Here is a 14777-nt window from a genome sequence, read left to right on the forward strand (position 1 = left end):
TGTGCCTGGTCAGGACTGTAAGGAGGATGGTCCAGTACTTCCCACTGGAATTATCGAAACGATACCCGCGTGCTGTCGGTTGCGTGTGGCCTGACGTTGTCGTGCAGCAACACGACGTCTGTTGAAGGAAGTGCAGGTCGTTTATTGCACTATCTGCAAACACTCCATTGTGTAACAGTAAGTACTAACATTCACTGTAGCTCCCCTGGTGATGAAATCAACCATTTAGATCATCCTCACTACAGCACCGACTTGGTACCTATTGATATCCATCTCTCCAGACCGTTAAAGAAGCATCCGGGCGGTAAGCGGTTCAATCTCTTGCTGTACCGGGAATCGAACCCAGGCCTCCGAGGACGGCAGCTAATAGTACGAGGGCAAGTCAATAAGTATCTGCAATTTTGCTCTAATTGTCTTTAGGTTGGTTCTATGGCGTTGTGTGCATACCAGCCGCTAGACGGCACCGTTGTCTACGTGTGTGGTAGGTTTCAGCATGATCAGATCAGTACAACTTGCGCTGTTGCGACGTACAGATGGCCGCGCCACTCTCTGTTTGCACCAAGAAAGAACAGCAGAACCATGGCTAATGCGCATAACGTCATCAACAGTGACTCGTCTGTTATTCAGGATCATATCACGCACATGTTCAATATTGGCATCAGTTACGGCTGCAGATGGACGCCCGGATGTTTCCTCATCCTTCACGCTCGTGCGAATCCTTTTGAACTGTTCAGTCCACTGGTAAACACTTTGCTCTGGCAAAACATTGTCCCCTTATTGTCCTGAAAGTCTTCTATGAATTTCCACTCTTGATACACTCTCAGACCACAGGAAAAAAAAAACGGGTTACGGAACGCTGTTCAATCAATCAATCACTACTGATCTGCATTTAGGGCAGTCGCCCAGGTGGCAGATTTCCTACTGTTGTTTTCCTAGCCTCTTCTTAAATGATTGCAAAGAAATTGGAAGTTTATTGAACATCTCCCTTGGTAAGTTATTCCAATCCCTAACTCCCCTTCCTATAAACGAGTATTTGCCCCAATTTGTCCTCTTGAATTCCAACTTTATCTTCATATTGTGATCTTTCTTACTTTTAAAGACACCATCCAAACTTATTCGTCTACTGATGTCCTCCCACGCCTCCCCCTGTGGGTGGGGGCGGTAGAATAACACCCACGGTATCCCCTGCCTGTCGTAAGAGGCGACTGAAAGGGGCCCCAGGGGCTCTAAACTTTGGAGCGTGGGTTGGCGACCACGGGGCCCTCAGCTGAGTCCTGACATTGTTTCCACTTACTTGTGCCAGGCTCCTCACTTTCATCTATCCTATCCGACCTCGCTTGGTCAACTCTTGTTCTTTTCCGACCCCGACGCTATTAGGTTTGCGAGGGCTAGGGAGTCTTTCATTTTCACGCCCTTCGTGGCCCTTGTCTTTCTTTGACCGATATCTTCATTTTTCGAAGTGTCGGATCCCTTCCCTTTTTTCCTCTGATTAGTGTTATATAGAGGATGGTTGCCTAGTTGTACTTCCTCTTAAAACAATAATCACCACCACCACCACCACCATCCTCCCACGCCATCTCTCCACTGACAGTTCGGAACATACCACTTAGTCGAGCAGCTCGTCTCCTTTCTCCCAAGTCTTCCCAGCCCAAACTTTGCAACATTTTTGTAATGCTACTCTTTTGTCGGAAATCGCCCAGAACAAATCGAGCTGCTTTTCTTTGGATTTTTTCCAGTTCCTGAATGAAGTAATCCTGGTAAGGGTCCCATACACTGGAACCATACTCTAGTTGGGGTCTCACCATAGACAAATAAGCTCTCTCCTTTACATCCTTACTACAACCCCTAAATACTCTCATAACCATGTGCAGAGATCTGCACCCTTTATTTACCATCATACTTATGTGATTACCCCAATGAAGATCTTTCCTTATATTAATACCAAGGTATTTACAATGATTCCCAAAGGGAACTTTCACCCCATCAACGCAGTAATTAAAACTGAGAGGACTTTTCCTATTTGTGAAACTCACAGCCTGACATTTATCCCCGTTTATCATCATACCATCTTTCTTGGTGCAAACATAGAGTGTCGCGGTCATCTTAACGTTGCAACAGCACAAGCTGTACTGATCTGATAACGCTCAAACCTACTACAGACATAGACAACGGTGCCATCTAGCGGCTGGTGAGCACACAGCGCCATAGAGCCAACCTAAAGACAATTAGAACAAAATTGCAGATACTTATTGACTTGCCCTCGTACAAACGGTTACCCTAATTGATGATAATAATAAGATACAGGTTACAGAACTTACTGTGCATACATTTAACACGAGGAATAGCATACATTCACTACAAAAGCAACAATGGTTTGAAATTAAAATGTCATGGAATAAGTTTCATTAATCTGAAATTTTGTTAGTGGTATTAAACTGAAGCATGATTACTAGGTAAATTGTCGTTGCAGCAATGATTGAGTACAACAGATTCCCATTGATAATGAAAAGTCCACAGGCATTGAGGTCCATTCTACACTGTGCAAGATGCTGCGAGAAGAGTTGTAACTGGTTTCTGGTATTATCGTCCAGTGTCTGTATCAGCAGGAAATTCTGAACCAGAGCTGCGGTGCCTTCTTCTTGCCTGATCATCTTCTGAGAAGTCATAGTTATAAGAATTGTTTCAGAAGCATGAACGAGTATCCATAAAAGGCTCACTATTACAACATCTCTTCCAGGCATATTAAGAAACTGGTCGATATTTAGAACCGATGATATAACTGCATATAATGATGTTACAGTTCCTATGAAATAGGCCAGTAATATAAACAGCATTGGAAAACCAAACATAGAATTCACGATAGTCACCACAGAAGAGAGGATGGAATGTATCTCTCTGAGATGTAATACCCTGCAATAGATATTGTGTCTTGTCAAATTCAAAGAATGGAAATGAAAAGGATCCCATTTGCTAGTCTCACTTGAAGGAGGAAGATTCTCGTTTCTCTTCATGTGTATAGATTCAGTATCAGTCAACTGCTTAGAAAAGATCCAATCTCTGTCTTGAAAAAGACCGCATGGGTTCCACACTCCGTTTTGACTAGATTCAATCTCTTGTATTAAGCAATTATTTAGTGCTTGTATCCTGTGTTTCACATGCAATATAACTCCAAAATATTGTTCAACGATAAGTATCAGGAGCAAATTGAACACGTAATGGGTCAAAGCTTCCCAAATGTCCAAGTACCAACTTAAGCCATAATAAAAAATTGCTCCAGCATAAATGCACGCACAGAAGAATATAATAAGTAACTGGACAAACTGAATTCTCCTATTAATCACTCCAGTACGGTCACAAGGAAGAGCTTTATCCACCAGTTGCAATAAATTAGAGATATCTTCCAGCGTATTACCCATCAAAGCCACGTGCCATATTAATGCTAGGAGAACAGCAATTAGAAGGCAGCACTTATTAAGAATTACTGAGATTGCTACAGTGATGTTCATATGATGAAGAGAGCCTAAGTATTTTACCAAGTATACTAAGTACACGGCACAGATAGATAACACGAATAGAGAATATGCTGCTTGGACTTTAAACCTTCCAGTATGATTCCGCAAGGGAACCAAACCAAACATCTTGAGCAAGAAGAACACAGGGAACAGTGATTGGTGAACAGCACAAGGCTTCAAGAAATGCCACATATTGTATCAACCTTCACGAAACATACTGATGCAATAGTTTCTTAAGAAACATAACAATTTTACGATTTAATATCCAAATGGGTTAGGAAATATTGACTGACATAGAATTCAATTCACTTATCAGACTGTTCCGTGTGTTGACTCTTGTTTCTAAAGAAAATGACAACATAAAGCTTTCGCTAATCCTCTACCGAGTCCTAGGAAATATTACCGGAGAACAATTAAATTCAACGTGTAAAATTGAATATTTGGAAAAAGTAGAAACATATTTCTCGTAATTTTTTCTTCTGAATAGTTGCCTAAAAGTTTCCGTAAGAACACCTTGTTATCAAAATGACTGAAATATCCATTTCGATCTGTAGATTGTCCCTGTAATTCTATTGTCATTTATTATCTAATATTTCCTATCACGCAGCCCCCCCAAAAAAAAGAATTGAAGATGAAACGCGCAAAGATTTTAATAATATATTTATTGCAGCCAAATAGCCATACAGAAATAGAGAAAAATAATACATTTATATACACTGTACTCGCACACTTGCGCCTTGGATTGCATATTCTTTAATAGTTTTTGTTCTTTTGATGCAAAGTTCTACGTGGTAACGTTCACACATGTATCCACATAGTTTGCACTTACATGTCTCTGTCGGTTCATGGTATGAGGTGTTGGTACAAATTAGATGGTGGAAACCATGTACTGCCAGTCTTGACAGGGGATGGATTAAAGTGAAAGATGCAACAAGGTGCCTTCTCTGTGGTGAAAACAGAGAAGAATTTCACATGTTGAAATCATGTAAAGAAACCATAGCGGTGAGAAGGAAATGTTTTAATAACAAGGAACAATATATGATAAATGAGGATGAGAAATTCATGTAGAAGAGTGTTGAAAGAGCCTACAATGAGGGTAGGTCATATTACGGATGGATGATTGTGTTGCGAACCGATTAGTTAAGAAATTGCCAATAGGGATATGTAGTAAAAGGAATATTAGTACAGTATATGTAGCACTGTAAAGTCGATATGTTAGTAAGCCATAACGTAATTAACTGTCAAACTGTTTGTAATGAGACAGGGCCCAATGGATATAATGTTTCATCCTCAGCTGCTGGCGATCCGTGGCTGTACGTTGATAACGTTCACTCATTCATTCACTACTCATTCCACATATATTATTCATTCAATCATTTATTTAATTCATAATAAGGGCTCTCTCCCCAGTTACTGGTTATCCGTACTGAGAGGGATGAGTATTTTTTCCTAACATTCATGCATGAATATCCATATACCCATTCATAAATCCATCCATACGTGTTTTCTCAATACAGTTAGGGAATTGGTAATTAATTAATTAATTCATTTATTCATACACTCATGTAGATAATCGTAGGCATGGCCCTTGCATGTGGAATGGCGATCCGCCTGTGCAAAGGGCACTATTTTAGATAGGGAATCATAGCCAATTAATTAATTGATTCATTAATTCATACACTTATGTAAGGCTATAACCGAAGTAGGACGGGATAGGACGGGCCTATCCCAATCGAATATGTAGAGTGATCTAAATGCAACAGAGAAAGAAGAATAGGGAGGGGGGCACATGGGGAGCGGGATTTCCACTTATGTGTGCCTAGCAGAAATTAGGGAATGGTGAGAAATTAGTGTTTGACAGCTATTAGATCAGGTGGGGTCTTCTGTTTGGGCCTCAAGGGAAAGGGCCGGACGTGTTATCCTTGGGAAGGTGGCTCCTTTTTCTCACCAGGGGTGGATAACACGACCGGGCAGTAGTCATGCATAATCCCATCCATGCATTTATCCTGCCAACCGAATGCTCTCTCCTCAGTTGGTGGCTATCCGTGACTGGGAGAGAAGTGTTCATTCATTTATTCATGCATGCATGACAATTTAATTCGGTCATGGAATCATTAAAAAAAACCTCATTCATGCATTTATGTACACCTATGTATAGTGTCTGTGAAAATGGAGGAGAACTCTGTACAGACTTATGATAAATAAAATACTGCCAGTCTTGTGAATACGTGCCTCATCTCGAAGTTGGATGTTGTCCATGTTCGGTCTATCATGGCCCCAGTTCCAAAGAATTCTGAAGGAATGTCTTCTCTTTTTTTGCTGAGTGTTGCTAGGAGATTTTCTGATGCTCTGGTGTTGGGTAGAGTCAGGTATGTTCTGAAGTCTTCAATGAGGAAGGATTCTCGCGCTAGGAGATAGACGAGTCTTGATCTTGTAGTCTTGGATACACCGATCGCTCTTTTTATGTATAGAGCTTTTACTCTTTCTAGAGAGGATAGGTTGTTTTCTGTGAGGTACGGCCATGTGATTTCTATCCCATATGTTAATATAGGCATGACTTTTTATCTAAATAGTGCCATCGCCATCTCTAGGCTGAGTGATCTTATGTAGTTGATTTCGTGCATCGCCCGTACTGCCTGTATTGCTTTCTCTGTTACATGTTTTGTAAAGCATTTGGCACTTGTTTGCAGAGTAATTCCAAGGTATTTGAAGTCGTTTACTATGGCTACTTTCTGCCTCTTTATGAAGATTTCTGCCATTGCTGGGATCTTTCCTCCTTGCCTAAATACCATAATTTTTGTTTTTGATGTATTAATTTCAAACTTATGTTCGTAGCACCATTCCTCCATATATTTTATCACTTTTTGTAGTTTCGTGATGTCTCTTGATCCGATCACTATATCATCGGCGTAGGCATACGATACTACGTCTTCCTTATGGGTTATTCTCATTATTTCTTCTGCTGCCAGGATGAAAAGTAACGGGCTAATTGGATCACCCTGTAATACCCCGTTCGTTTGAAGTATCGGTTCTGAGAGATATATATTGTCAGAGATTCTTATTTTGTTCCATTGTAGTATAGTTTTTATGGATTTAGTCCACACATTGTTTCTGTTGAGGGCTTCTTCCAGCTTCTGGGTCACAAGTTCTCGATTTATGAGGTCGAATGCTTTTGTGAAGTCTATAAACACTACGTAAAACTTTTCTCTTTTTTCAAGGACTTCCCATATGTTATTGAGTAGCAATTGATTTTCCGGTAGATACTCATCTATTTCTTCTCTGACTCTTGCCACGATTGCTTTTGTGAATATCTTGAACGGTATGTTCTCCAGAGCGATGCCTCTGTATGTGTTTGTATCATATGGGTCACCATTTCCTTTATAGAGTACTTTAATAGTTGAATGTCTCCATCTCTCCGGTACTGAGGCCGTCTCAATGCATTTATTGTATAAGTTTGTCCATGTAGGCAGTAGGAGATGAGCAGTGTCTTTTATGTACTCACTGTATATGTTGTCTGGTCCTGCAGCTTTGTTTTTCTTTGTGCTTGAGATGATGTTTTGGACTCCACTTGTTGTCAGTGGAGTCCATGCTGTGGGCGCTAGTGTATTGGTACTTTGATAATTTTCTGGGATGTTTGTTATTCCTTCCTTGTTGAGTGTATTGCTAAAGTGTGTCATCCATTCTTCCATGTTTATATAGTGTGTCTGTGTTTACTTCCCGGGACGTAGAGCGAGATATGGGTCTTTCTTTGCCTCTTCTACTATTCTTTTAGCTTCTTCCTCCCAGTATATCCTTTTCTTTTCCCGCGTGAGCGTTTTATAGAGACTTCTTTTTCTGTTGTATACCTGACAGAGTGTAAGGTTCTTCTTGTTTGTTTTTAGTTCATGCAGGGCCTTCAGTACTTCTTTTCTTAGCAGGTGTCCGGCTCCATGGCTAAATGGTTAGCGTGCTGGCCTTTGGCCACAGGGGTCCCGGGTTCGATTCCCGGCAGGGTCGGGAATTTTAACCTTAATTGGTTAATTTCCCTGGCACGGGGATTGGGTGTATGTATCGTCTTCATCATCATTTCATTCTCATCACGACGCGCAGGTCACTTACGGGTGTCAAATCAAAAGACCTGCATCTGGCGAGCCGAACTTGTCCTCGGACACTCCCGGCACTATAAGGCATAAGCCACTTCATTTTTCTTTTTGTTTCGCCTCTCGGTCCTTTCTTGGGGTTGCGGCTTGTATTAGCAATTTCTCTAGTGTTTGTGCCGCTTCTTCTAGTCTTAATTCCTCAGTGAGCTTTTCTATTTTTCTTATCTGGTTGACTTGTCCTTCTACTTTTTCGACACTCTTCTCCCTTTACCCTTCATGAATGTATTTTTTCTACAATATAGGCAATAAAGTTCAAGCATAAAGCTAAATTCAACATTGGGAAATGAGTAGGTGTTGCGATATCAAGACAACACTAAGATACCACGAACTAACTGAAGTTAGTCATTCATCATCAGTAGATTCAATCTTAAGCGGGACGAATACAAATAAAAATAATGTGATGACTTGTGCTGGTTGTTATGTTCCTTTACTGAGCGGGGGAAGTGAGCTAATTGGGAGTACAGCTGAGTGTGAACATGTGTTTTACATCGGATGTGAAGTGATCCAATTCGTATTTTCATGTTTAAATAAATTATTTAAAATGTGTCTTCATTATTGTAGTGTTATAAGATTGTTTTTATTGGTTTTTTTCCTGTTACTTTTAGAATTTGCTTTAGTCGCACCGACACAGATAGATATTTTTATGATTAATATTATTATTATTATTATCATCAACAAATACATTGCAATTGGGTAATATCTGAGTGACAATGGTCACTTACAGTAGTGTGATATTAAAGTTAAAACATAATTACACAACAAAAACAACAACAACAACAACTACAACAACAAGATTACAACAAGCAACTCCAAGGAAATAAAATATTACAAGAAATACTACTAGATTTAGCATTCTAGTAAATCCAGCATCATCATATACAAATTCACACACAGCTTAATTATTTCCAGTGTTTAGCACTATCGCTTACAGTACTATAGGTTGAGCTTCCTACTAGCTTAACATTACAATCCCCCTGTGGGTGGGGGCGGTAGAATAACACCCACGGTGCCCCTGCCTGTCGTAATAGGCGACTAAAAGGGGCCCCAGGGGCTCTTAACTATGGAGCGTGGGCTGGCGACCACGGGGCCCTTAGCTGAGTCCTGGCATTGCTTCCAAGTACTTGTGCCAGGCTCCTCACTTTCGTCTATCCTATCCGAGCTCTCTTGGTCAACTCTTGTTCTTTTCCGACCCCAACGGTATTACGTATGGAGGCCTGGGGAGTCTTTCATTTTCACGCCCTTCGTGGCTCTTACCTTCCTTTGGCCGATACCTTCATTTTTCGAACTGTCGGACCCCTTCCATTTTTTCTCTCATTAGTGTTATAGAGAGGATGTTTGCCCAGTTGTACTTCCTCTTAAAACAATAATCACCACCACCACCACCTTAACATTACAAGTGATAATCAAGTTAAATTAAAACAGAACTACACAACAACACCAACTGCAACAACAAAAGTACAACAAGCAATTCCATGGAAAGAAAATATTACAAGGAATACTACTAGATCCAGTGGCATCGCAAAACAATTTCATACATGTGGTGACGATGGGATAGGAAAGGCCTAGGAGAGGGAAGGGAGCGGCCGTGGCAGTAAGTAAGGTACAGCCCAAATATTTGCCTTGTGTGAAAATGGGAAACTGAGGAAAACCCTCTTCAGGGCTGCTGACAGTGCGTTTCGAACCCACCATCTCCATGGTGCAAGCTCGCAACTCCGCTCCCCTAAACGCACGGCCAACTCATTCGGTGTTTTACTATAATTACTGATCCGTGACTGCCTTTGTTTACTGTATACTTACATGCCAAAAGTAGTATTTAAAGGTAAATGTCAGTGGCGCCACCGTACCATGACGCGTCTTTGAAGTGGCCAGACCTGTAACAGGTGTACTGACATCTCGAAAGTAAGTGTAAACACTGTCTGTGCTGATCGCGGCAAGGCGACGTAAATTATCGTCTTTCGAACGAGGCATGATAGTGGGGGCCAGATGGATGGAACATTCAATTGTCAATGTTGTGCGGTCATTTAACATGCCTCGATCGAACGCGTCACGTGTGTATCGGGAATATCTCATGGAAGATATAACTACCCGCAGTGGATGATAACGGATGCTCAATGATCACGATTAGCAGCATCGGGATTAAAGAGGTTATAATAGCATAGAGATGAAGCCCAATAATAAATTTCGATGCCAAGCCAGATGACCCTTGTTTCAGTCCGCAATCAGAGATAGAGATCAACAGATCGCGCAGAGAAGCCACTTCCGCCGTTGTGACGCACATCCGATTATGATCTCCACAGCTCCTACTTGTCCCCTTCCTATCCCAACCCCACCCCTTTATACTCCGTCCTACCCACCAACCCCCTCACCTACTATAATGCGGTTTTACGATTTCCATTCCCAATACAATATAATTCATATATTTTATTTTCAAGTCCTTACTATGTTGTAAATAATGATCTTAGTATGTTATTGAGAACATAACCTCTCAACACAAAGTAGCTTTACCTTGAAGTGAGGATGGTTGCCTAGTTGTACTTCCTCTTAAAACAATAATCACCACCACCACCACCTCGAAATGAATGATTGACACAATAACATAAGGCTGACACTACGACAAATAAAACATCCCTTCAAAAGCAAGATAGCAGAGCATAGCATACGCAAGATGCGGGCATCACATCACTATTCAAGTACCACATGAAAATTAAAATAACAGAATTAAATGCACTGAGACAGGAAATATATGGAAATACATTAATAAAACCAACTATTCAACTTCCATCATCCGCTGAGGTGTACACAAACAGGAAACACAGGATTTTAAGAAGACTGGCGAAAATATATTTTTAACAAAGATTTACAGCACAGGCACATGGGCACTTGGAATTCAAACAAAACAAATAGCACCATGGGAACTATCACTTCAAATCGATATGAGTGAGATCGAACAAGATTAATCGATTGGGTAAAGTCGTATTCAATGCAATCTAGCAATATTATCTCCACAATACTTGATGTTATATGACTAATTCTTTATCAGAAGAGCCCACTGATTGACGTTGGGTTTTGAAATACTTCACCTCGAGTTAAACAGCCTATAATTATTAAAATCCCTCATTTCATGCCTACTTGCCTGCAGAACCTGCCTACAACTATCTTCACATTATGTATTACCTCCAGTGCGATCTGAAAAAGGTGACTGAAACTACCCGAAACTAGCTACAGATTGGAACCGAACGACCGATTAAACAGATAAATCACATCCACATTGAATGCAGGAGTTATCAGACTCATATCCAGCCGGCCAGTGCAGCATTTATTAACGTCAGTGTGATATAGTTGCAGAATACCTACCAGAGTGCGCTTGTTAACAAGACGACACCGGGCAACAGCGTCTTACGTAGGCGCGTGACGTTGCTATTTGCGCCGAGGATGACTGGCGATACTTAGCTTGGTCCCATGAGCCACTGTCCCAGTTGTTTCGGGCTGATTGTAGGGTTAAGGTCTGACGCAGGCCCTATGGAACCATGGACCTCAGTTGTGAATAAGGCATCGTACAGGCTGGTGCAGAAATGGAGTCCAGAGTTTATGTGATATGATTTAAATGTCAACGAGGCGAAGACGGCGGTGATGAAGTTACAGAGGGGAAATGACAAACCACAATCAATCAATCAATCAATCAATCAATCAATCAATCAATCAATCAATCAATCAATCAATCAATCAATCAATCAATCAATCAATCAACCAACCAATCAATCAATCAATCACTACTGATCTGCATTTAGGGCATTCGCCGAGGTGGCAGATTCCCTATCTGTTGTTTTCCTAGCCTTTTTTTAAATTATCGCAAAGAAATTGGAAAAATTATTGAACATTCCCCTTGGTAAGTTATTCCAATCCCTAACTCCCCTTCCTATAAACGAATATTTGCCCCAATTTGTCCTCTTGAATTCCAACTTTATCTTCATATTGTGATCTTTCCTACTTTTAAAGACACCACTCAAACTTATTCGTCTACTGATTTCCTCCCACGCCATCTATCCACTGACAGATCGGAACGTACCACTTAATCGAGCAGCTCGTCTCCTTTCTCCCAAGTCTTCGCAGCCCAAACTTTGCAACATTTTTGTAACGCTACTCTTTTGTTGGAAATTACCGAGAACAAATCGAGCTGCTTTTCTTTGGATTTTTTCCAGTTCTTGAACCAAGTAATCCTGGGGAGAGTCCCATGCACTGGAACCATACTCTAGTTGGAGTCTTACGAGTGACTTATATGCCCTCTCCTTTACATCCTTACTACAACCCCTAAATACCCTCATAACCATGTGCAGAGATCTGTACCCTTTATTAACAATCATATTTATGTGATTACCCCAATGAAGGTCTTTTCTTATATTAACACCTACGTACTTACAATGATCCCCAAAAGGAACTTTCACCCCATCAATACAGTAATTAAAACTGAGAGGACTTTTCCTATTTGTGAAACTCACAACCTGACTTTTAACCCCGTTTATTATCATACCATTGCCCACCGTCCATCTCACAACACTATCGAGGTCACCCTGCAGCCGCTCACAATCTTGTAACTTATTTATTACTCTGTACAGAATAGCATCATCTGCAAACAGCCTTATCTCTGATTCCACCTCTTTACACATATCATTGATATACATAAGAAAACATAAAGGTCCAATAATACTGCCTTGAGGAATTCCACTCTTAATTATTACAGGGTCAGATAAAGCTTCGCCTACTCTAATTCTCTGAGTTCTATTTTCTATAAATATAGCCACCCATTTAGTCACTCTTTTTTCTAGTCCAATAGCACTCATTTTTGCCAGTAGTCTTCCATGATCTACCCTGTCAAATGCCTTAGATAGGTCAATCGCAATACAGTCCATTTGGCCTCCTAAATCCAGGATATCGCTATATCTTTCTGAAATCCTACAAGCTGAGCTTCAGTGGAATAACCTTTCCTAAACCCAAACTGCCTTCTGTCAAACCAGTTATTAAAACTTATTAAACGCAGAATAAATGTCACCAAACTGGACAGTGTTCCAACGTTTAAATTCTTGGGTGGACAGTCGAATTAGCAAGGCAACTCAATTTTACTACCAAGTAAGACAACTGCTATGGGATAAACAAGTACCATTGAAAGCTAAGATTACATTACATAAATCATATTATACACGTATCCTCATGCATAGATTGGAAACTACCACGTTGACGAGTCAAGACAACTCAAACTCAAAACTCCAAGCTGCAGAAATGAAGTTCCTACGCACCATGATATAGAAGAAGAGAAAGGACAACAAGTTCAGGAATGAAAAAGTCCGAAAGGAGGTGGGAATAGGAGACTCCTTACTACGGAGGATCCAGAAAGCAAGACTGAAGTGGTTTGGCCATGTGAAAAGGATGAGTGCAAGCAAGACAGCAAGGAGAGAAAATGAAAGAGAAGTAAAAGGACCCAGAGGAAAATGGACCGATCTGGTGAAGAAAGATGTCGACGAGAGAGAACGAGATTGGGAAAAGATTATGAGAGAACAGTGGTTCAGGGACAAAGATGGAGGGGGCTTGTACACCACACCCGGGCAACTGGAGATGGTCAACGATGATGTGATGATGATGATGACAGGCTGATGCTAGCTCCATAATGGTGTGGAGTGTGTTCACGTGGCATGGACTAGATCCACTGATCCTTCTCAACTGGTCGTTAACCAGTGACTGCACTGCTGAACTGCTCGAGGGCCACTTGCAACACTTCATGGTCTTCACGGTCCCTATAACAATGATATATCCCATAAGGACAATGCACAGTGTCATGTTCAAGTTGCCCAGGAGCGTTCTGGAGAGTTCGAACGACTGCTATAACCACCTCGTTTGCCTGATATTAACCATGTCGTGCATTATTAGACGAGATGGTAAGGTTCCTTCAGCTAAAAAAAATAGCAGAGAGCTGAGAGTAGCTATCCGAACGGCGTGGGTCAGAATCTCTCCACAGGTGTTTCTTCCGGTTTTGGAATCCATGCCGTGTTGAGTTGCTGCACTGGCCGGGCTAGAGGAGGGCAGCACGATACTAGACCCCTACCCCATGACTTGTGGTATGTCAGTCTATGTAACGTAGCTTCGAAAGATAAGGAGAGCTCGAATGGCGAAACTTCATTTTATAGGCAGATATAAAGAGACACAGTACAAGGGCACTATTGCACATTACTATTCAACATAGCAACAATTCTTAGCCAAGCAATTCTTCTAACGATACATCAAGGCCCTGATGACGGCATGGAATAAGTCTGCGTCCAGTCCCTGAAGTCAAGTCATTGGGTGCCGGGTCGGGATTGTGGGGAGGATGGTCCAGTATATCCCAGCAGAAGTGTCGTAACAATTCCCGTGTGCTGTCGTGTTACAACACGACGCCCGTTGAAACAAGTTTGGACTGTTTTATACACTACTTGCAGACACTCAAGTGCATAACAGTAGATGCTAGCATTCACTGTTCCGAGGAATTAAACCACATGGACCATCCTCCCTACACCCCTATTTGGTACCCATTGAGTTCCGTATCTTCAGACCATTGAAGAAGACCTGGGTTGTAAGCATTTCAATCGCTGGCAGTACCGGAAGTCAACCTATGACGTCCGAGGACGGCAGCTAATAGTGCTAACTAGCTAATTAATTATTAGAATAAGATACAGCTTATTGAACTTACTGTGCATACATTTACCATGAGAAATAGCAATAAATTTACTATACAAGCAACAAGGTTTGAAATTAAAATACCTTATGGAGAGACCCCCGTAATAAGTTCTATTAATTTTAAATTTTGTTAGTGGTTTCAAACTGAAGTATCATCACTAGGTAAATTGTCGTTGCAGCCAGGAATGAGTACAACAGATTCCCATTGATACTGAAAAGTCCACAAGCATTTAGGTCCATTTTACACTGTGCAAGGTGCTGCGAGAATAGTTGTAACTGGTTTCTGGTATTATCATCCAGTGTCTGTATCAGCAGAAACTTCTGAACCAGAATTGCGGTGTCTTCTTCTTGACTGACCATATTTTGAGAAGTCACAGTTATGAGAACTGTTTCAGAACCATGAATGAGAACCCAGAGAAGGCTC

This window comes from Anabrus simplex, chromosome 11 (assembly GCF_040414725.1).
Source record: "Anabrus simplex isolate iqAnaSimp1 chromosome 11, ASM4041472v1, whole genome shotgun sequence".
Lineage (NCBI taxonomy): Eukaryota > Metazoa > Arthropoda > Insecta > Orthoptera > Tettigoniidae > Anabrus > Anabrus simplex.